The sequence below is a fragment of the Oryx dammah genome, unplaced genomic scaffold (assembly GCF_014754425.2).
Source record: "Oryx dammah isolate SB20612 unplaced genomic scaffold, SCBI_Odam_1.1 HiC_scaffold_5, whole genome shotgun sequence".
Classification (NCBI taxonomy): Eukaryota; Metazoa; Chordata; class Mammalia; order Artiodactyla; family Bovidae; genus Oryx; species Oryx dammah.
In genome coordinates this window covers 81,726,869-81,748,314 of record NW_024070189.1, presented here as the reverse complement: position 1 = coordinate 81,748,314, position 21,446 = coordinate 81,726,869, and positions in this window count along the sequence as shown.

The window sequence follows — 21,446 nt, the reverse complement described above, 5'->3', positions numbered from 1 at the left end:
ATTTATGGACTCAATAGATACATTATATTCTCTTTTATCTGAGGTAAACTCTGTTCATATTCTGAATATATTTTAAACCTAACAATGTACAAGTAATAATGACCTCAAGAGTCTGTTCACTTTCTTTTGACCCAAGGATTAAGGGCTTGAGAAACTTGTATTCATGATTTTTCATGATCCATAGGAAGGGAAGAATAGTAGTTGAGAAATTTCACCATCTTTAAAGGGAAAATATATCTATGGAAGCTGTTCTTCAAGAGTAAGTTAGGAACTTTTTTTAGGTCCATTTATTCTTTTAGGTTATTAAGAAATCAATTGGTAAGTAGCCACTGTAGTATAATAAAATTTTCTTTTATAGCATTTTGTTAAATGTCAACATTTATATTAGTGTTCATCATTATGATCTTTCTGTTTCAGTATAAAACTGTCAGAATTAATTATTATAGAGCTCAATTTTACTCTTGGACCATAAATTCAAGAAAACAGTGACACAGTAACAACAGGAATATTTAAAAATAGGATATTTTCTAGGTGTTTCAGTAATACTGTTTGAATCTTGCCCTCAAATCTTTAGTGTCCAATAGTCTTATATATTAAAGACTGTAATAATTTATACTAAATATCAAGGGAATATTATAAAATTTTCTTTTCACAATAAAGATTACATTTGTACATATGGAATTAAAGCTATTAATGTATGTAGATTTGATAAACAATGTTGAACTTTTGTTTACTGTTCCCTATAATTCTTCAACTGATAGTAATGCCCTGGACTCAGCATCAGGACAAAAATCTTTCCATAACTCTTGATTCCTCATCCGCATATCCACAGTTCTTTTCCCCTTCATAAGAGCATTAACTTCTATTTCTTGGTTTTAGTCTTCAGTTAATTATATTTTAATATTTATTGCTGATTTTTTTCTTTTATGATTGTCTCTGTTGACCTTATAAATCATGTGCATTATTTTTAGCTCATTATTTCATCACTCTCTATCAGAATTTGTCTTGTTTTATGCCTAGTTTGGCCTACTCTTGGTTTTACTTTTGTCGTCTATGAAGATAACACCATCTAAAGCCAAAAAGGCCTTTTGTTTGCTTGTTGCTCTTTGAGTTTGTTTTGTCCTGCTTCTTGTTCTTTGTAAGTCTGGGTGCTTTTCTCTGTCATTTTTTTCTTCAAGTATTGCACTTGGGTGTGGGGCTTCTGAGGCGTCACTTGTGTTTCAGTTTGCTTGTAAAACCAAATGCATAAAAGAATCAAGAATAAACCTTAGTAGCATGCAAAAAAGGAAAGAGCTGCAAAGGCCCTCTTAAAACAAAATGCAGGGTTTAAAATGCATCAATGTGAGGATATTTAACATTAAATATTTTTAACCATGTCCCTGTAAATTACCATATAGATTTTAAAAAATAAGTTGAAATATGATGAACACAGGAAAAATTTAGAGTCATTTGCACATTTATTTCAGGTTCAGAAACAGTGTTTCTAAGGAATGAACTTTGGGCATACTGAAAAAACATTGACTACCTAGCAATATTTTCCATACATTTATATTTACTATACTGCCTATTTATGGCAAAATGAATGGTGATATCCTGAGTCTATCCCATTATGGTTCAGGTAAAGCAGAACTGGAGTTTTTCCTTATCCAAATTATATACTTCATTAATTAGTTTTAATTCCATAAAATGATGGACATGATAAAAATTGTTTTTTAAGAAAGCAAAATATGAAGTAGAAATCACCTTATGACTAATCTCTATTCCCTTTAGGTAAACAGAACAACAGCTTCTCTTTTTGGTTCTCTGCCTACCATTATTTGCTTTATACAATGTATTTATATTTTTTTAATTTATGTATATTATATATAGTTGCATATGATTTATATGTTTACTCAATTTGCTCCCTTTATATTATTCATATATTTACTCTATTTCTAAATTATCTGTTTTGGAAAATAAATATTGCTTCTTTTTTGGAAAGCATAAGGAATTTAACTCATATAACTTACTATATTTTCTTCATTCTCTAATATTTGACTTATTTATTTAACTTTACTTTCCTCTAGTGATTTACATGTTATTCAGTCATAGCCTAATGCTTGACTTATCAAAAGTATTTATAGACTTCTCTGCTGTGAAAAATGAGAGAATTAGAATATTTATCTATTTTTAAACCTCTTCTCTGTCTTTCTACATTCACTTTTTGAAAATGTTATTGCTATTTTATTTTTTTTTGAAAGTTAATATTTGTTTATTTTGAAGGTGAATATCATAGATGTTCATTTAGTTCAGTCGCTCAGTCATCCCTGAATATTTGTGACACCATGAACTACAGCATGCCAGACTTCTCTGTCCATCACCAACTCCTGGAGCTTGCTCAAACTCATGTCCATCGAGTCAATGATGCCATCCAACCATTTCATCCTCTGTCATACCCTTCTCCTCCTGCCTTCAATCTTTCCCAGCATCAGGGTCTTTCCCAAGGAGTCAGTTCTTTGCATCAGGTCCCCACAGTACTGGAGTTTCAGCTTCAGCATCAATGCTTCCAATGAACACCCAGGACTGATCTCCTTTAGGATGGACTGGTTGGATCTCCTTGCAGTCCAAGGGACTCTCAAGAGTCTTCTCCAACACCACAGTTCAAAAGCATCAATTCTTTGGTGTTCAGCCTTCTTACGGTCCAATCATCAAGCCTTATAACATTTTCTGTTTTGAAATAATACCACATTTTCAATCTTTATTTTTAAAAGATGAAAACCAATACAGTAAATTTATAATATTATATGTAAGTTTTAATAACTGTGCTTTAAGCCACGTAGAAGGTAAAATTGTGGGTGTGTTAGTTGCTCAGTTGTGTCCAGTTCTTTATGATCCCATGGACTGTAGCCCACCAGGCTCCTCTGTCTATGGAATTCTCCGGGGAAGAATACTGGAGTGAGTAGTGTCAACTAAGAAATATAGTCATAATCTGAAAGCAGAGAGTTATTTTATTTGGTGGGAATATTTAGGACTCTGAGCCTGGGAGACAGCATCTCAGTAGCTCTGAGAAAACTGCTCCAAGGAGGCAGGAGGGGAAGTCAGGCTATATTTATTGTTATCTTTCAGTCACCCAGTCGTGTCTGACTCTTCGCCACTTCATGGACTGCAGCAAGGCAGGCCTCTCAGGCTACTTACAAGTTTGCAATAAAGGGAGCAGGCAATCTGAACATCAAAGATCAGCATTCTATGTATGGAAAGATGCATTCTTTAGGAATATAGCATTCTATGGATGGAAAGTTAAGGAGTATAGCATTCTATGTATGGCAAAATACAAGCCTCTAGGCTCACTGAATTCATGCCTTTCATATGCACCTCAGCTATCTGGGGCCAGTCTTGTTTCCTTGTTCACCTTGCTTCTTGCATTCCCCCAGATCCTCAGCAATCACCATAGGGGTTGGCAGCATCCAATGGATTAAAAGTTTCGGGAGCCTTCATTCACATTTGGAGGCTATAAATTGCTGATGACTGTGACATTTCTTATTTATTGATAGGGCAAGACATACTTTCTTTTCACAGTAGCCATTCCCTTCTCCAGGGAATCTTCCTGATCCAGGGATCGAACCCAGGTTTCCTGCATTGCAGGTGGATTCTTTAACATCTGAGCCACCAGGGTGGCCCTAGAAGGTAAATTAATTCTATGGTATTTAAATTTGGCCAAAGATGTTCTACCAAGCATTCAGTCCATATTTCTTTGGTTAATTCTAGCTTTCTTTATTCACATTTTCTTAATTTTCAGTTGCAGTCACAATTTGTATTCCATGTTCTTTCTTATATTAATTCTTTTGTTCTGTGCATGTGGGCTTAAGCAACAGACATGTATTTTCTCAAACTTCTGAAAGCTGGAAGTCCAAGATCAGGTGCTAGCACTATCAAGTTCTTGATAAGAGCTCTTTTCTTGACTTGGAGATGGATGCTTTCTCATTGTACCTCACATGGTGGGAAGAGAATCTCTGGTCTTTTCTTCTTCTTATAAGTACACACTAATCGCATCTTGGGGCCTCACCCTCATAATCACATCTCAGTCTGATAACTTCTCAAAGTCTCACCTCCAGATGCCATCACCATGGAGGTTAGGGCTTCAAGAATGAATTTGGGGAGGATACAAATGGTGGGTTCATAACAGAGGGGAAAAAAGCCTGGCTATGTTAGTCCCACTTGGGACAATCCTGAAGGTCCATTCTAATTTCAGAGCTGACTGCATGGCAGACTGAGGCTGTCCTGGGTCTGCCTACTTGCTAAGTCGCTTCAGTTGTGTCTGACTCTGTGACACTGTGGACTGTAGCCCACTGGGCTCCTCTGCCCATGGGATTCTCCAGGCAAGAATACTGGAGTAGGTTGCTGTTTGCTTCTCCAGAGAAATTTCCCAACCCAGGGATCGAACCCAGGAGTCAAACCCAGGTCTCCTGCATTGCAGGCCGATTCTCTACCATCTGAGCCAGGAGGGAAGCCCATCTTGGGTCTGCATCCATTCACAATTAAGCTTCTTTCTTCCTCTGTGTATCTTGCTTCCTTCTACAGATGCTAATCTTAAGGGATCTTGAATGAACATTCTGGTGACTTAACCCCTAAAGGGTTGGGAGAATCTCTCCTGGAAGACTAACTTAGACCTACTTTGCAATTTACAGGTAGATATTGCCCTTATGTTCTCATCACCTTCTTTAATCCTGATGAGCAGCACTGTAAAGTTTCACTTTTTTTTTCTGCCTTAAGGATAAAGAAATTGAAGATCAGTGAGGGTATTTGCCCGGAGCCATATGGCTTGTTAGAAACTAGGCTAGAATTTAATTGTGACTCTGACCTTTAGGTGGGGTGAGTAGCTCTGAAAAAAAAAAAGATCCAAAAGAAACAAACTACAGACCAGGCCTACGCTACAGGCTGGGTCAGAGAATTTGGTACCCACAGCCAGACACTCAAGAAACTTATGATTTTTTTCCTTTCTGTGTATTTAAATTTTATTCATTAATTTTTACTTCTTTTAAAATATAGTTAATTTACAACATTATATTTTTTTTCAGGTGTAGAGCATAGTGATTCAGTATTTTTAAAGATTGTACTTCATTAAAAGGTAACAGCAATAATTCCTTGTGCTATACAATATATCCTTATTGCTTGTCTATTTTATATATAGTAGCTTATATTTCTTAATCCTGTACCCCTAATGTGCCACTCTCCCCACTTCCCTTTCTCCACTGGTAATCATTAATTTGTTTTCTATATCTGTGAGACTGTTTCTTTTTTTGCTATATATATTTGTTTGTCTTATACTTTAATTCCATATGGAGGTGATATTATATAGTATTTTTCTTTTGCTGTATGAATTATTAATATTTCACAAAGCATTGTATATTCTAGGTCTATCTACATTGCTGCAAATTGTAGAGTTTCATTCTTTTTTATGTCTGAGTATATTCTATTGTATTTGTGTATACACACACTATGGAATATTATTTGGGTTGGTTTCATGTCTTGACTCGTTTGAAAAGACCCTGATGTTGGGAAAGATTGAAGGCAGGAGGAAAAGGGGACGATAGAAAATGAGATGGTTAGATGGCATCACCGACTCAATGAACATGAGTTTGAGTGAACTCCGGGTGTTGGTGATGGACAGGGAGGCCTGGCGTGCTGCAGTCCATGAGGTCGCAAAGAGTTGGACGTGACTGAGCAACTGAACTGAACTGAACTGTAAATAAGGTTGCTATGAACATTGGGGAGCATATATATATTAAAATTAGTGCTTTCATTCTCTTTGGATATATACCCAGGAGGGGAATTGCTAGATCATAGGGTAGTTTTATTTTTAGAGTTTTGAAGAGACTCTATATTGTTTTCCATAGGTCAGCACCAGCTTATATCCACACTAATAGTGGGGCAGTGCTGAAGCAAGTGCTCTCAGTTGCAGATAGAGGTCAAAGCTGTCTCTTGTGGACTGGCTGTGCAATGCCTGCACTTGATTTCATCATCTGCTGAGATGCAGCCTCAGGTGCAAGTCCCTTTTGTTCCTCACAGCTGATCACGACCCAGCCTCAGTCTCCCACTGTACACTATTGTTGAGCCACACCTCAGGGTTGTGGAGCCTCTGTGGACTCTTGGCATGAAGGATGAGTTTTGGTGGACTGACTTTTGTCAAAGATCTAGGCTGCTTCTGAGGCATTCCCTGAGCTGTTGTTTAGTTGCTAAGTTATGTCTGACTCCTTTGCAACCTCATGGACTGTAGCCGACCAGGCTCCTTGGTGCATAGAATTTCTCAAGCAAGAATACTGGAGTGGGTTGCCATTTGCTTCTCCGGGGGATCTTCCTGACCCAGGGATCAAACACACATCTCCTGCATGACAAGCGGATTCTTTACCTCTAGGGACTCTGGAAGACCCATACCCTGATTAAGAAACAGCAATGGACACCACCAGCCCCGCCAGGCTCTGCCCAGGGAATGGGTCATCTCTGTGTTCCATGGTCGAGTCTTTTCCCTTATTGGCAGCTTCAGATCCAGTGCCATGTTGTGATATGAATGAGCAATACTGGATCACTTGCTCAACTGGGACTGGGACATGCAAGTGAGGCAGTGGTGAGAAATCTGTGCCATCTATGGCAGGCCTCTCTCTGTTTTGCAAACAAGTACTTGTGCATACATGCTCCTCAGGAGAGCAGAGTCCAGGCTTCCCACTGTCTTTCTCTTTGTCTAAGCAGTTCTTTAATCAGCCAAGGGGCCTCTCTCCCTCATGAAGGACCCTAGGACTGGGTATCCAATCTGTGGTTTGACCCTAGGTCTGCTGTCTACCACATAATCTCTCATTTCCTCTGAATCTCTTTCTGAGGGCATAGGTCCCAACTTGATTGTTTTTCTCCCCTTCCTACCTGATTAAATTTGTATCTTTCTTACATTCCCTTGGTTGCACCGTTCTTTTTGCCAGTTTCTAGTTTGTTTTCAGTGAGAATTGTTCCACATGTAGATTTGTTTTTGATCTATTCATGGGGGGAGGTGAGCCCCACATTGTCTTACCTCACTGGCCAAAAATGTCTCACATGGTGAATTTTACCTATAAGGGAAGCAAGAAAATCACATTTTTACAGCTGTTGGTAGGAGCAGAATGGGCTTCCCAGGTGGCACTGTGGTGAAGAATCTCCCTGCCAATGCAGGAGACATAAAAGTGTACAATTTGATGGCATTAATTACCTTTACAATGTTGTACGATTAACACTACGAGCTTTTTTTTAGCTTAGTTTTTTTTATTGAAGGATAATTGCTTTACAGAAGTTTGTTGTTTTCTGTCACACCTCAACATGAATCAGCCATAGGGGATACATATCCCCTCCCTCTTGAACCTCCCTCCCATCTCCTGTCCCATCCCACTGCTCCAGATTGATACAGAGCTCCTGTTTGAGTTTCCTGAGCCATACAGCAAATTTCCATTGGCTGTCTATTTACATATGGTAATGTAAGTTTCCGTGTTACTCTTTCCATACATCTCACCCTCTCCTCCCCTCTCCCCATGCCCATAAGTCTATTCTCTAGTTTGTTTCTCCATTGCTGCCCTGAAAATAAATTCTTCAGTACCATTTTTTCTACATTCTGTATATATGGGTTAGATATGATATTTATCTTTCTCTTTCTGACTTATTTCACTCTGTATAAGAGGTTCTAGGTTCATCCCCCTCGTCAGAACTGACTTGAATGCATTCCTTTTTATGGCTAAGTAAGACTGGTTCCAAATAGGAAAAGGAGTCCGTCAAGGCTGTATATGGTCACCCTGCTTATTTAACTTCTATGCAGAGTACATCATGAGAAATGCTGGGCTGGAAGAAGCACAAGCTGGAATCAAGATTGCTGGGAGAAATATCAATACCTCAGATATGCAGATGATACCACCTTTATGGCAGAAAGTGAAGAGGAGCTAAAAAGCCTCTTGATGAAAGTGAAAGTGGAGAGTGAAAAAATTGGCTTAAAGCTCAACATTCAGAAAACAAAGATCATGGCATCTGGTCCCATCACTTCATGGGAAATAGATGGGGAAACAATGGAAACAGTGTCAGACTTTATTTTGGGGGGCTCCCAAATCACTGCAGATGGTGACTGCAGCCATGAAATTAAAAGACGCTTACTCCTTGGAACAAAAGTTATGACCAACCTAGATAGCATATTCAAAAGCAGAGACATTACTTTGCCAACAAAGGTCCATCTAGTCAAGGCTATGGTTTTTCCAGTGGTCATATATGGATGTGAGAGTTTGGCTGTGAAGAAGGTGGAGCGCTGAAGAATTGATGCTTTTGAACTGTGGTATTGGAGAAGACTCTTGAGAGTCCCTTGGACTGCAAGGAGATCCAACCAGTCCATTCTGAAGGAGATCAGCCCTGGGATTTCTTTGGAGGGAATGATGCTGAAGCTGAAACTCCAGTACTTTGGCCACCTGATGTGAAGAGTTGACTCATTGGAAAAGACTCTGATGCTGGGAGGATTAGGGGCAGGAGGAGAAGGGGACGACCGAGGATGAGATGGCTGGATGGCATCATGGACTCGATGGACGTGAGTCTGAGTGAACTCCGGGAGTTGGTGACGGACAGGGAGGCCTGGTGTGCTGTGATTCATGGGGTCGCAGAGTCGGACATGACTGAGTGACTGAACTGAACTGGCTGAATATTCGATTATGTATATGTACCACACTTCTTTATCCATTCATCTGTTGATCGGCATCTAGGTTGCTTCCATGTTCGAGCTATTGTAAATAGTGCTGCAGTGAACAATGGGATACATGATGATTTTTCAATTTTGGTTTCCTTGGGTATATGCCTAGGAGTGGAATTGCTGGGTCATATGGTGGTTTGATTCCTAGTTTTTCAAGGAATCTCCATACCATCTTCCATAGTGGCTGTATCAATTTATATTCTCACCAGCAGTGCAAGAGCATTCTCTTTCCTCCACACCTTCTCCAGCTTTTATTATTAGTAGACATTTTGATGATGGCCATTCTGACTGGTGTGAGGTGATATCTCACTGTAGTTTTGAATGTCCCTAATAATGAGCAATGTTGAGCAATTTTTCCTGTGTTTGTTAGCCATCTATATGTCTTCTTTGGAGAAATATCTTTATGTCTTTTTCTCACTTTTTGATTGGGTTGTCTGTTTTTCTGACATTGAGTTGTATGAGCTGCTTGTATATTTTGGAAATTAATCCTTTGTCAGTTGTTTCATTTGCTATTATTTTCTCCCATTCTAAGGGTTGTTTTTTTCACCTTGCTTATAGTTTCCTTTGCTGTGCAAAAGCTTTTAAGTTTAATCAGTTTAATCAGGTTTAATCACTTGTTTACTTTTATTTCCATTACTCTAGGAGATGGGTCATGAAGGATCTTGCTTTGATTTATGGCATTGAATATTCTGCCTATGTTTTCATCTAATAGTTTTATAGTTTCTGGTCTTACATTTAGGTCTTTAATCAACTTTGAGTTTATCTTTGTGTATGGTGTTAGGAAGTGTTCTAATTTCATTCTTTTACATGTAGCTGTCCAGTATTCCCAGCACCATTTATTGAAGAGGCTCTTTACCCCTCTTATATATTCTTGCCTCCTTTGTCAAAAATAAGGTACCCATAGGTGCATGAGTTTATTTCTGGGCTTTCTATCTTGTTCCATTGATCTATATTTCTTTCTTTGTGTCAGTACCATACTGTCTTGATGACCATAGCTTTGTAGTATAATCTGAAGTCAGGAAGGTTGATTCCTCCAGCTCCATTCTTCTTTCTCAAGACTGCTTTGGCTATTCAGGGTCTTTTGTGTTTCCATATGAATTGTGAAATCTTTTGTTCTAGTTCTGTGAAAAATGCCATTGGTAATTTGATAGAGGTCACATTGAATCTGTAGATTGCATTTGATAGTATAGTCATTTTCACAATATTGAGTCTTCCTACTCAGGAACATGGAATATCTCTCCATCTATTTATGTCATTTTTGATTTCTTTCATTAGTGTCTTATAATTTTCTGTGTACAGTTCTTTTGTCTCCTTAGGTAAGTTTATTCCTAGATATTTAATTCTTTTTGTTGCAGTGGTACATGGTATTGATTCCTTAATTTCTCTTTCTGATTTTTCATTGTTAGTATATATAAATGCAAGTGATTTCTGTGTATTGATTTTGTATCCTGCAACTTTGCTAAATTCACTGATTAGCTCTAGTAATTTTCTGATACTATCTAGGGCTTTCTATGTCATCCACAAACAGTGAGAGCTTTACTTCTTTTCTGACCTGGATTCCTTTTATTTCTTTTTCTTCTCTGATTGCTGTAGCTAGGACTTCCAGACTATGTTGAATAATAGTGGCGAAAGTGAACACCCTTGTCTTGTTCCTGATCTTAGTGGGAATGCTTTCAGTTTTAACAACTGAGAATAATGTTTGCTGTAGGCCTATCATATATGGCCTTTACTATGTTGAGGTAGGTTCCATCTATGTCCATTTTTTGAAGTTTTAATCATAAATGGGTGCTGAATTTTGTCAAAGGCTTTTTCTGCCTCTATTGAGATTATCATATGGTTTTTATCTTTCAATTTGTTAACATAGTATATCACATTGATTGATTTGCATATAATGAAGAATCCTTGCATCCCTGGAATAAACCCAACTTGATCACGGTGTATGAGCTTTTTGAGTGTTGCTAAATTCTGTTTGCTAAAACTTTGTTGAGGATTTTTGCATCCATTTTCACCAGTGACATTGGCCTATAGTTTTCTTTTTTGTGTTGTCTTTATCTGGTTTTGGTATCAGGGTAGTGGTGGTCTTGTAGAATGAGTTTGGAAGTGTTCCTTCCTCTTCAATTTTTTGAAAGTTTTATAAGGATAGGCATTAGCTCTTCTCTAAATGTTTGATAGAATTCTCCTGTGAAGCCATCTGGTCCTGGGCTTTTGTTTTTTGGGAGATTTTTGATCACAGCTTCAATTTCTGTGCTTGTGATTGGGTTGTTCATAATTTCTATTTCTTCCTGCTTCAGTCTTGGAAGATTGAACTTTTCTAAGAATCTGTCCATTTCTTCCAGGTTATCCATTTTATTGCCATATAGTTGTTCATAATAGTCTCTTATAATCCTTTGTGTTTCTGCATTGTCTGTTGTAAGCTCTCCTTTTTCATTTCTAATTTTGTTGATTTGATTCTTCTTTCTTTTTATCTTGATGAGTATGGCTAAATGCTTTTCAAATTTGTTTATCTTCTCAAAGAACCAGCTTTTAGTTTTATTAATCTTTGCTCTTGTTTCATTCATTTCTTTTTCATTTATTTCTGCTCAGATCTTTGTGATTTCTTTCCTTCTACTAATTTTTTTGTTTGTTTTGTTTTTCTTTTTCCAGTTGTTTTAGGGGTAAAGTTAGGTTGTCTATTCGATGTTTTTCTTATTTCTTATTGGTAGGTAGGATTGTATTGCTATTAATGTCCCTCTTAGAACTGCTTTTGCTGAATCATAGGTTTTGAGTTGTTGTGTTTTCATTGTCATTTGTTTCTAGAAAATTTTTTGTTTATCTTTTGATTTCTTCAGTTCCATGTACACTTGAGAAGATGTATTCTGCATTTGGATGGAATGTCCTGAAGATATCAATGAGATTCATCTCATCTAATGTATCATTTAAGACTTCCGTTTCCTTTTTAATTTTCTGTTTTGATGATCTATCCATTAGTGTGAGTGGGGTGTTGAAGTCTCCTACTTTTATTGTGTTACTGTCAATTGCTCCTTTTGTGTCTGTTAGTGTTTGATTTATGTACTGAGGTGCTCTTATGCTGGGTGCATAGATATTTACAATTGTTAAGTCTTCCTTTTGGATTGATCCCTTGATCATTATGTAGTATCCTTCCTTATTTCTTATAATCTTCTTTATTTTAAGGTCTATTTTGTCTGATATGAGGATTGCTACTTCAGATTTCTTTTGCTTCCCATTTGCATGGAATATATTTTTCCATCCTCTCACTTTCAGTCTGTATGTGTCTTTAGGTCTGAAGTTGATGGCACTCCACTCCAGTACTCTTGCCTGGAAAATCCCATGGATGGAGGAGCCTGGTAGGTTGCAGTCCATGGGGTCGCTAAGAGTCAGACACAACTGAGCGACTTCCCTTTCACTTTTCACTTTCATGCATTGGAGAAGGAAATGGCAACCCACTCCAGTATTCTTGCCTGGAGGATCCCAGGGACAGGGGAGCCTAGTGGGCTGCTGTCTATGGGGTCGCACAGAGTCAGACACAACTGAAGCGACTTAGCAGCTTAGCAGACAGCATATATGTGGGTCTTGTTTTTGTATCCATTTAGCCAGTCTGTGTCTTTTGGTTGGCACATTTAATCCATTTACATTTGAAGTAATTATTGATATATAAGTTCCTTTTACCATTTTCTTAATTGTTTGGGGTTGATTTTGTAGATAATTTTTCTTTTCTTGTATTTCTTGACTATGTAAGTCCCTTTAACATTTGCTGTAAAACTGGTTTGGTGGTACTGAATTCTCTTAACTTTTGCTTGTCTGAAAAGCTTTTTATTTTTCCATCAATTTTGAATAAGATCCTTGCCAGGTACTGTAATCTTCATTGTAGATTTTCCCCTTTCAATACTTGAAATATATCCTGCCATTCCTTTCTGGCCTGCAGAGTTTCTGCTGAAAGATCAGCTGTTAAGTGTATGGGATTTCCCTTGTATGCTACTTGTTGCTTCTCTCTTGCTGCTTTTAATATTCTTTCTTTGTGTTTAGTCTTTGGTTAGTATATGTCTTGATGGGTTTCTCCTTGGGTTTCTCCTGTATGGGACTCTGTGCCTCTTGGACTTGATTGTTTCTTTTTCCATTTTGGGGAAATTTTCAACTATAATCTCTTCAAAAATTTTCTCATACCCTTTCCTTTTCTCTTCTTCTTTTGGGACCCCTATAATTTGAATGTTGGTGTGTTTGATATTGTCCCAAAAGTCTCAGACTATCTCCAGTTCTTTTCACTCTTTTTACTTTATTCTGCTCTTCAGAAGTTATTTCCACCATTTTATCTTCCAGCTCACTGATTCATTCTTTTGCTTTAGATATTCTGCTATTGATTCCTTGTAGAGTATTTTTAACTTCAGCAATTGTGCTATTTGTCTCTGTATGTTTATTTTTTAATTCTTTTAGGTCTTTGTTTATTGATTCTTGCATTTTCTCCATTTTGTTTTCAAGGTTTTTGATAATCTTTACCATCATTATTCTGAGTTCTTTTTCAGGTAGTTTGCCTGTTTCCTCTTTATTTATTTGGATTTCTGTATTTCTAGTTTGTTCCTTCATTTGTGTAGTATTTCTCTGCCTTTTCATCATTTTTTTCATAACTTGTTGTGTTTGAGGTCTCCTTTTCCCAGGCTTCAAAGTTGAATTCTTTCTTCGTTTTAGTTTCTGCCCTCCTAAGGTTGGCCCAGTGGGTTGTGTAAGCTGTAGGGTGAGATTCGTGCTGAGGTTTTGTTTGTTTGTTTTTCCTCTGATAGGCAATGCTGAGTGAGGTGGTAATTCTATCTGCTGATGATTTGGTTTGTATTATTTTTGTTTTGTTTGTTTAGATGAGGCATCTTGCACAGGATGCTACTGGTGGTTGGGTGATGCTGGGGCTTGTATTCAAGTGGTTTCCTTTATTCGAGTTCTCACTATTTGATACTCCCCAGGGTTAGTTTTCTGGTAGTCTAGGGTCTTGAAGTCAGTGCTCCCACTCCAAAGGCTCAAGGCTTGATCTCTCTCCAAAGACGAGGCTAGGTCCAATCTACCAAGAGGAATTTCACCTGAAATGAAAGGGCCTTTCCTTGAGTTCAAAAGCCAGTGCACAAGAACAGAATGGAGATCTCTGACTCAACAGAAACTCAGGCTCAGTGCCAGCGGCCTAACCCTGGCCCCATTCTCTCTATCACTACTGTCTTGTTAAAGAACCTTTTTTATCATCGCAAATGAGAACCCCATACACATTAAACAATAACTCCCTATTTCCTTCTCCCTCCGCTAACCACAAGTCCGCTTTCTATCTCTATGGTTTGTCACTCTGGATATTTTATATTATTGGAATAATATAGTATGAAACATTTGTGTCTAATTTCTTTCTCATAGAATAGTTTGCAAGGTTCAGCCATGTTTTTGCATACATCATTACTTCATTCCTTTATGAGTGAATAATATTCCATTGTATGGCGTTATATAAATAAGCCAAACATATCCTCTAAGAAATGGACACTAGATTGTTTATTTCTTTATTGTAAGCTGAGATCTGATAGATCAGAAGCCTGCCAGAACCAAACTCAAAATTTTACATATCTAATCATTTAAAAAATAGCCCAAAGAAGCAGGTTTTCACCCAAGAGCCTGCTTGTTTTGCATACTATGTAAGACCTCACTGAAAACAGTTACTCACTGCTAAGATAGCACCTTATAGTTGTAAGGCCCCAAGCTGCTGCCCACTTCATAGTTCCTGGACCTAGAGACTTCTTATTGTGCTTCTGAGTGATATCAGCTACTTATGTAGGTCATCTCTGTACTCTCTCTCTCCTTTGAAGTTTCTGTGCTTTCATCCTCTTACCAATAGCTATCCTTATACTATAGTCTCTTGGCAAACTTCTGCTGTGAGGTACTTCCCCCACACACAAACCTGTCAAAGTATCACCCAATAAAGCTTGTATGTGCTACTGCCAATTTGTGGTCAGGTCTTTTTCCTGTATCAGTCCATATATTGAACCCTTATGCCTAGATATTACCACACTTTGTTTATCAGTTCATTCATTGATACACATTTGGTTTGTTTCTACTTCGGGCTATTGTGACTAGTGCTGCTGTGAACATTTATGTAAAAGACTTTGTTTAATCATCTGTTTTCAGTTCTTTCGGTATATATCTAGCAGTGGGGATTACTGAGTCATGTAGTAATTGAATATTTAATTTTTTGAGGGCATATCAAAATGTTTTCCACAGTGGCTTTATCATTTTACATTCTTATCAGTAGCATATGAGGTTTTTGGTCTCCACATTCTAAACAATACGTGTTAGTTTAAAAAAATTATTTTGGCCATTTTGGTAAGTGTAAAGTGATATCTCATTTTAGTTTTGATTTTCCTGTGCCTATTGGCCATTTGTTTATCTTATTTGTAGAAAGGTCTATCTGTTCAAACCCTTTGAACATTTGTGGTTGTTTGTTTGTTTGATTGGTTTTGTTGGTTGGGGTTTTGCTGTTGTTTTCTTGAGCTAATCTGTAGTTTTAACTCTTACTTTTAGGTTTGTGATCCACACTGAATTAATTTTTATATGTTGTGTGAGGAGTAGGTATTCATTCTTTTGCATGTAGATATCTAGTCACATTTAAAAGATTATTCTTTCTGCCTTTGAATTGTTTTGGCATCCTACTTGAAAATCAATGATCATACATATTAAAGTTTATTTCTGCAATTTAGTTGTTTTCAATTGATTTATGATCTATATCTCTGTTTATATGCCCCTACCACACTGTCTTGATTACTGTAGTTTTTCAGTTACATTTTGAAATCAGGAAGTGTGAACTTACAAATTTTCTTTTTCAAAATTATTCTGAGTCCCCTGTATTTCCAAATGAATTTTAAGATCAGTTTGTCAATTTCTTTGTTTAATCATGAATTTTACTATTTTATTTTATTATTTCTTTCACTTTAATTTGTTTCCTTTTCTAGAATCTCTATTAAATAGATTCTGAATTCACAACTTATTAGGGTTAGATGGATCTACTCTCCAAATCTATTGACATTTCCCCCTCTTACCTATTTATTCCTTTGCCTTTTCTCTGTGTTCTGAGGTATTCTATTCCTCTTAGTAGTTGTTCCAGGCATATTCTGCCCCCCAGCTATTTTTAGTATACTATTAATTATGATTTTTTAAAAATACTGCCATTAAAAATTTTAATATTCCAAATATATGATGGGCCTTCTTGAATCTCAGGGCTTCCCTAGTGGCTCAGATGGTAAAGAATCTGTCTGCAGTGCAGTAGACCTGGGTTCAATCCCTGGGTCAGGAAGATCCCCTGGAGAAGGGAATGGCAACCCTTCTCCAGTATTCCTGCCTGGAGAATTCCATGGACAGAGGAGCCTGGTAGGCTAAGGTCCATGGGATTGCAGAGTTGGACACGACTGAGTGACTAACACCTTCACTTTCTTGAATCTCATATATAGATTTCATATCCTCTCTTACTTGTGTCTTCACCTGGGAATTCCTTCCTTAGTACCTTCATTTCATGTGTTTTTAAAAATATTTTCTCTAAAACTTTGATGATTCTTTTTTGGGGATCATGTGGGAAAGTTTGTGTGTTTGAGTCCTAAAGTTTGTGTCCTATTCTTTTGAGGACAGGATCTACCCTCTGTTACTTTTGGTGGAAAAGTATATTGGTTATATGTGACATTGTTTTCTTCTTGGTTTTACTCTTCTTGTATATTCTATATCAATAACTCCTTGGTGAAATGCTCAACCTTTCAAGGTTTCCTAACTCATAATTAGCCTCTTGGTAATTAACATTGTAGTTCACTCCACAGCTCAAGTAGGACAAGTTAAGGGAGATCAATCCAGTGATTGTTCTGACTATTGGTTCTCTATCAGCTGTTTATTGTTTTCCTCAGTAACCATTTCTGGTAACCACTTTGAAACACATTAGAACTTAATAGTTTTCTAATAGAATCTAGTATGTGTATATATGGTCTTATATGAAGATAGTATTTTCTGTGTATGTAAAGCCCTTTATTCTACTATGGGAATGTATAGTGTATGTGTGCCTAAATGTGTATTTATGTGTTTATGCCTGTGTGTGTGTGTGTGTGTGTGTGTGTGTGACAGAGAGAGAGGGGAAAGACAGTTCATTATATACCTTGATTGATATGATTAAGCTATCATCCATGGCTATAACTATTTATTTAGGATATTTATATTTTAACATCTTAACTCAAAGTAATTATATTACATTATATTTACGCTCTTGAAAATAAGAAAGAGAACAAAATTAAAGGAAAACTAAGAGCAAAAAGAAATATTCCCAAGATACATATACTTTTTATAATAGAAGAAGAGAGATACAAGTACTGAAAAAATTATAGAAGTTCCTCTTTCTGGCTTCTATCCATTTCAGACACTATTCAGATTAAAAATGAATGTCTGTTTGGGTATGACAGTGTTTTAATATTTTTCATGTGTGTAAATGATTCCACCTTGCTATATGACTATAAATTTGAATTTTCTGTTATGTTTTCAGTCAAAGTTATAAATTTTAAAAACCTGTACTCTATTTCTCAGAATTATTATCTTCAATTTTCTAGAACTCTTTTCATGGAAAAATAACCTTGTCTAAGAAAGTTGTTTTATTCTTGTATGAAAAATAGGATATGATTATATTTCAAAGCTAATACTGAAGTTTGTTTAAAATAACTTTAAAATACTAAAGGAGAAATAATTTTTTGAGACTTGTGTTATAGAAGACAAAGTTACAAATAAAAACTGCTGTAAGGCTCATCCCCATTAGGTTATTCCTATGTAAATAATATAGTGATTGAAGAGGAAAATATAAGGTGGAGTGAAATGATATTAAGTACAGTTGCCACAAGAATCATTTTTTATTGGACAGATATTATTGTTAGACTTGATAAAAACTTCATTGATCACCCTCTGGCATATTTTCTCCTTTATTTCCCATGAAAGAAAGAGCAAATGAGAAAAACTAAAGAGCATTGCAGAACTAAGTCACACAATTCTTAGAATTCCACATATCAAGAAAGTCAGTTTACTCCCTGGAGACAAATGGTTAGAAGGTTCAGCAACAACTGTGAGCTACATCAATAGAGTTTTCCCAAGAACAGCTCCTGTTTTATAAATATAAGACTAAAAATCAACATTTTGGTTCTGCTCTACAGGCTCTCAGAAGCCAGAATATACCATAGATCTATGGTTTAAGAAGTAGAAACAGAGATGGACTCTGAAGCTTAAAACACAGAAATCTAAAGAGTTCATACCATAGCAAAATATAAATGAACCAAAATGAATAAAGCTTAATGTAGATTTATTAATATAATTATATATATTTACATTTATTTTGCTCTTGCCATATATTTTAGTGTATATATTATATGAGTTGATTTGGATTAATTGAAATTTATACAATTCATATGTAGTAAGTGTTACTATTTATCACTAAGCAGATATTATAATAAATGTAGAGAACAGACATTGTTACTGCATTTATGGAATTAACAGTCAATAGGGTCTAGTTAAAAATAGACTAATAAATATGACAATAAGGAAGCACAGGGTACTATAGGAATAAATAGCAAGGGTACCTCCTTGAGTCTGGAAGTGGAGTGTAAGGTTTAGGAAAATTTTCTTAGACGAAATGAAAAAGTGAAAGCCATTCACTGGTGTCTGACTCTTTGTGACCCCATAGACTATACAGTCCATGGAATTCTCCAGGCCAGAATACTGGAGTGGGTTTTCCCTTTCTCCAGGGTCTTCCCAACTCAGGGATCAAACCGAGGTCTCCTGCATTGCAGGTGCATTCTTTACCAGCTGAGTCACAAGGGAAGCCCAAGAGTACTGGAGTGGGTAGCCTACCTCTTCTCCAGCAGATCTTCCTGACCCAGAAATCACACTGAGGTCTCCTGCATTGCAGGCGGATTCTTTACCAACTGAGCTATCAGAGAATTCCCTTAGAGGGAATGGTTAGTGGATAAGTGAATGAAGAAAAATAGCTAGGTATAAAAATCAAGAGAGGTAGAAAGAGAGGGGACAGTATTTCAAATAAACAAAATGACATGTGCAGAGTCTGTAGGAGAAAGTATTACACATTCAAATGGTGAAAGGAGTTAACTACGGCTGGATAAAGGGTGTGAGGCAGGGAAGAGTGGGAGCAAAAGCCTAAGCTCTTCATGGCCACATAATAAAGGGATTAATGGCTGTCCTAAAGTATTTACTCAATCCTAAGGAAAATACAAAACCACTGAATAGTTTTACTTAGAAGATTGTCTTTACGAGGGTTGCATTTCAGAAAGATTACTCAAATGTGCTTTGGAGAAGTAAGCTGCAGGAAATGAGAGCAGTTATAGCAAGCTTTTGCTGTAATCCATGTAAGATATGATGATATGATGATGTCTAAGACTGGCATAGTAGCAATATGGATGGAACTATTTGGACAGACTGGGAGACAGAATGTAAAACTTCAGAGGATTTGATAATTACTTATATATGGAAGGGAGAGCCAAAGAAAAATCAGTCGATCTTGGCAACTAGATTCTTGACTAGGACAGCTAGGGAAATGATGGAACATTTCACTAAGTTTGGACCAAGAGTACTATCAGGTTAAAACTCAGTGTTACCATAGAGGAGTTTATTGACTTTATTTCAGAAAGAAGGACATTGAGCACCAGAGAATTTGGATGACTCACGTAACATTGTCAGTTACTAACTGTCATGTTAAATCTCACTCAGTTTAAAGTTTGGTGTTAGTAATTTTGATTTTTTTACTTTATTATTTGGATCTCAAGTCATCCTAATCATTTAAGTCATTTGTTCAATTATCAATATTTATTCATTGCATTTATAATGGACAAGCATTGAGAATTAACGTTAAGTTGTTGTCCCTGCCCTTGAGCTTGCAGTCTACATTCCTGCTATATTCACAGCAAGTCATGACTAGGAAAAAATACATTAGTTGAGACTTGCCTTACAACTATGTTCATATGAATACATTCACATGGAAAATTTTATGTTCCAATGCATGGTCTGAGAAGCAGTGTTAAATTTCACAGACTTGACATGTTTTTCCTTTTGCATTTTATTGGAAATTTTTTTCTAAGAAAAAGAAAAATTGATATTATGGTAGAATGAGTTTGCTGCCTTTCAATATCCATTCTCCCCATCCAGAATCCCAATGTTTAGTTGGGTAAATTGACATCCCATTTTAAAAGTACATTTCCTAGCCCGGCTTGCATTTAGATATGATCATGTGATAACTCTATACAATGAGAAACAATGAGAGGTATCCTGTAGGACTGCTAAGATGTTTCCTTAAAGAGAAGATGTCCATATTTCTCCACCTTTGCTCCTATCCTGCTGCCTGAAGTGTAGATGTAGCAACTGGAGCTCAGGCAGACATTTTGGACTATGTAGATAAGGGTGACATGCCCTTAGAGGCACAGCAGTAAACGGAAAGGCCTCTTGATGTGTGGTGATGTCACAGAGCCCTCACGGAAGTCTGAAATCAGAAACATCAGCCTTCTTTTGTGTGAAAAAGAAATATATTTGGTTTAATCACATGTAATTTTTTGTAAGTGGCCAAAGCTATTTGAAATTTCTATTTCCTCAGACAACAAACTAGAGCCCGCAGCTGTTTGTTCAGGAACTCTTTTTGCTCAATTAAACCTCAGCTAAGGGATCATCCCTATGCTTATTAAAAGGACAAGCCCAGAAAATACTGCCATGGTTTTGTTGTGCAAGTGGAGAGTCAGGAGCAGGAAATTACTTCCCAACCAAAAGTTCACAGGCTGTAGGGAAAGACTGCATGATTTTGTGTCCTACTCTACTAGAAAAGCAAGTTACTTGTGAGATAATACACTCATGTTCATGCTTTGAGGAAAACAGTGGCAGTGATGTGCCCCAAAGACACTAAATCCCAGTATACACAGAATGAAAGAAAAACATAATATTCTTCATAGGTTTCTTCTTATTGGCTAAAGATAACATCTCTTCTTAGTTCAAGGCTAGGAACTGATCACCTAGCTTCACTAACCCATTTATTGATTTTTATACCTTGTCCTACCTGTCCTTTTATCAACTGATCTCAATTGGATGAATTAGTAAATTTGCCTTATACGTATTTTTGGTCTTGGTTTGTCATCTTAAGTAGTACTATGTTCAGATCCCGTCTCTATTTTTTCATAAGAAGAAAGTTGTAGTATGTATGCAAAAGCTTTAGTAATTACTTCAAAAGGTTAATAATTAAGAATTCACTTAAAATTTATTTAAACTTTCATCCAATGAATTTATTTAAACAAAACTTCTGTTCTATACAAAATTTTAAAAAAAGAAACATAATCTTTTCACCAAATTCTGACATATTTTAATATACCAAAATCAGTAACAAAACATGGCAATATTTCTATACTTTTGTACTGAAGATATATAACAAATTATGTTTTCTACTTCATTATACATCTTAGGAGAAAAGTCAGTACAGAAATTGATTTATGATTGCCATCATAAATTCCTTATCAATTATGATTACATATGTATGGCATAAGAATTAACTTTATTACTGAGGAGATAATAAATTGTTGATAAAACAGGTAATCAGTCAATACTCAGGATATCCAACAGATAATTGATATGTACCTTTATCTTCTTTATTCTTATGAGAATAATTGTCCAGAAATGACAAATATTGCCAACCATTTTTTTCCCTGGACACTATAGT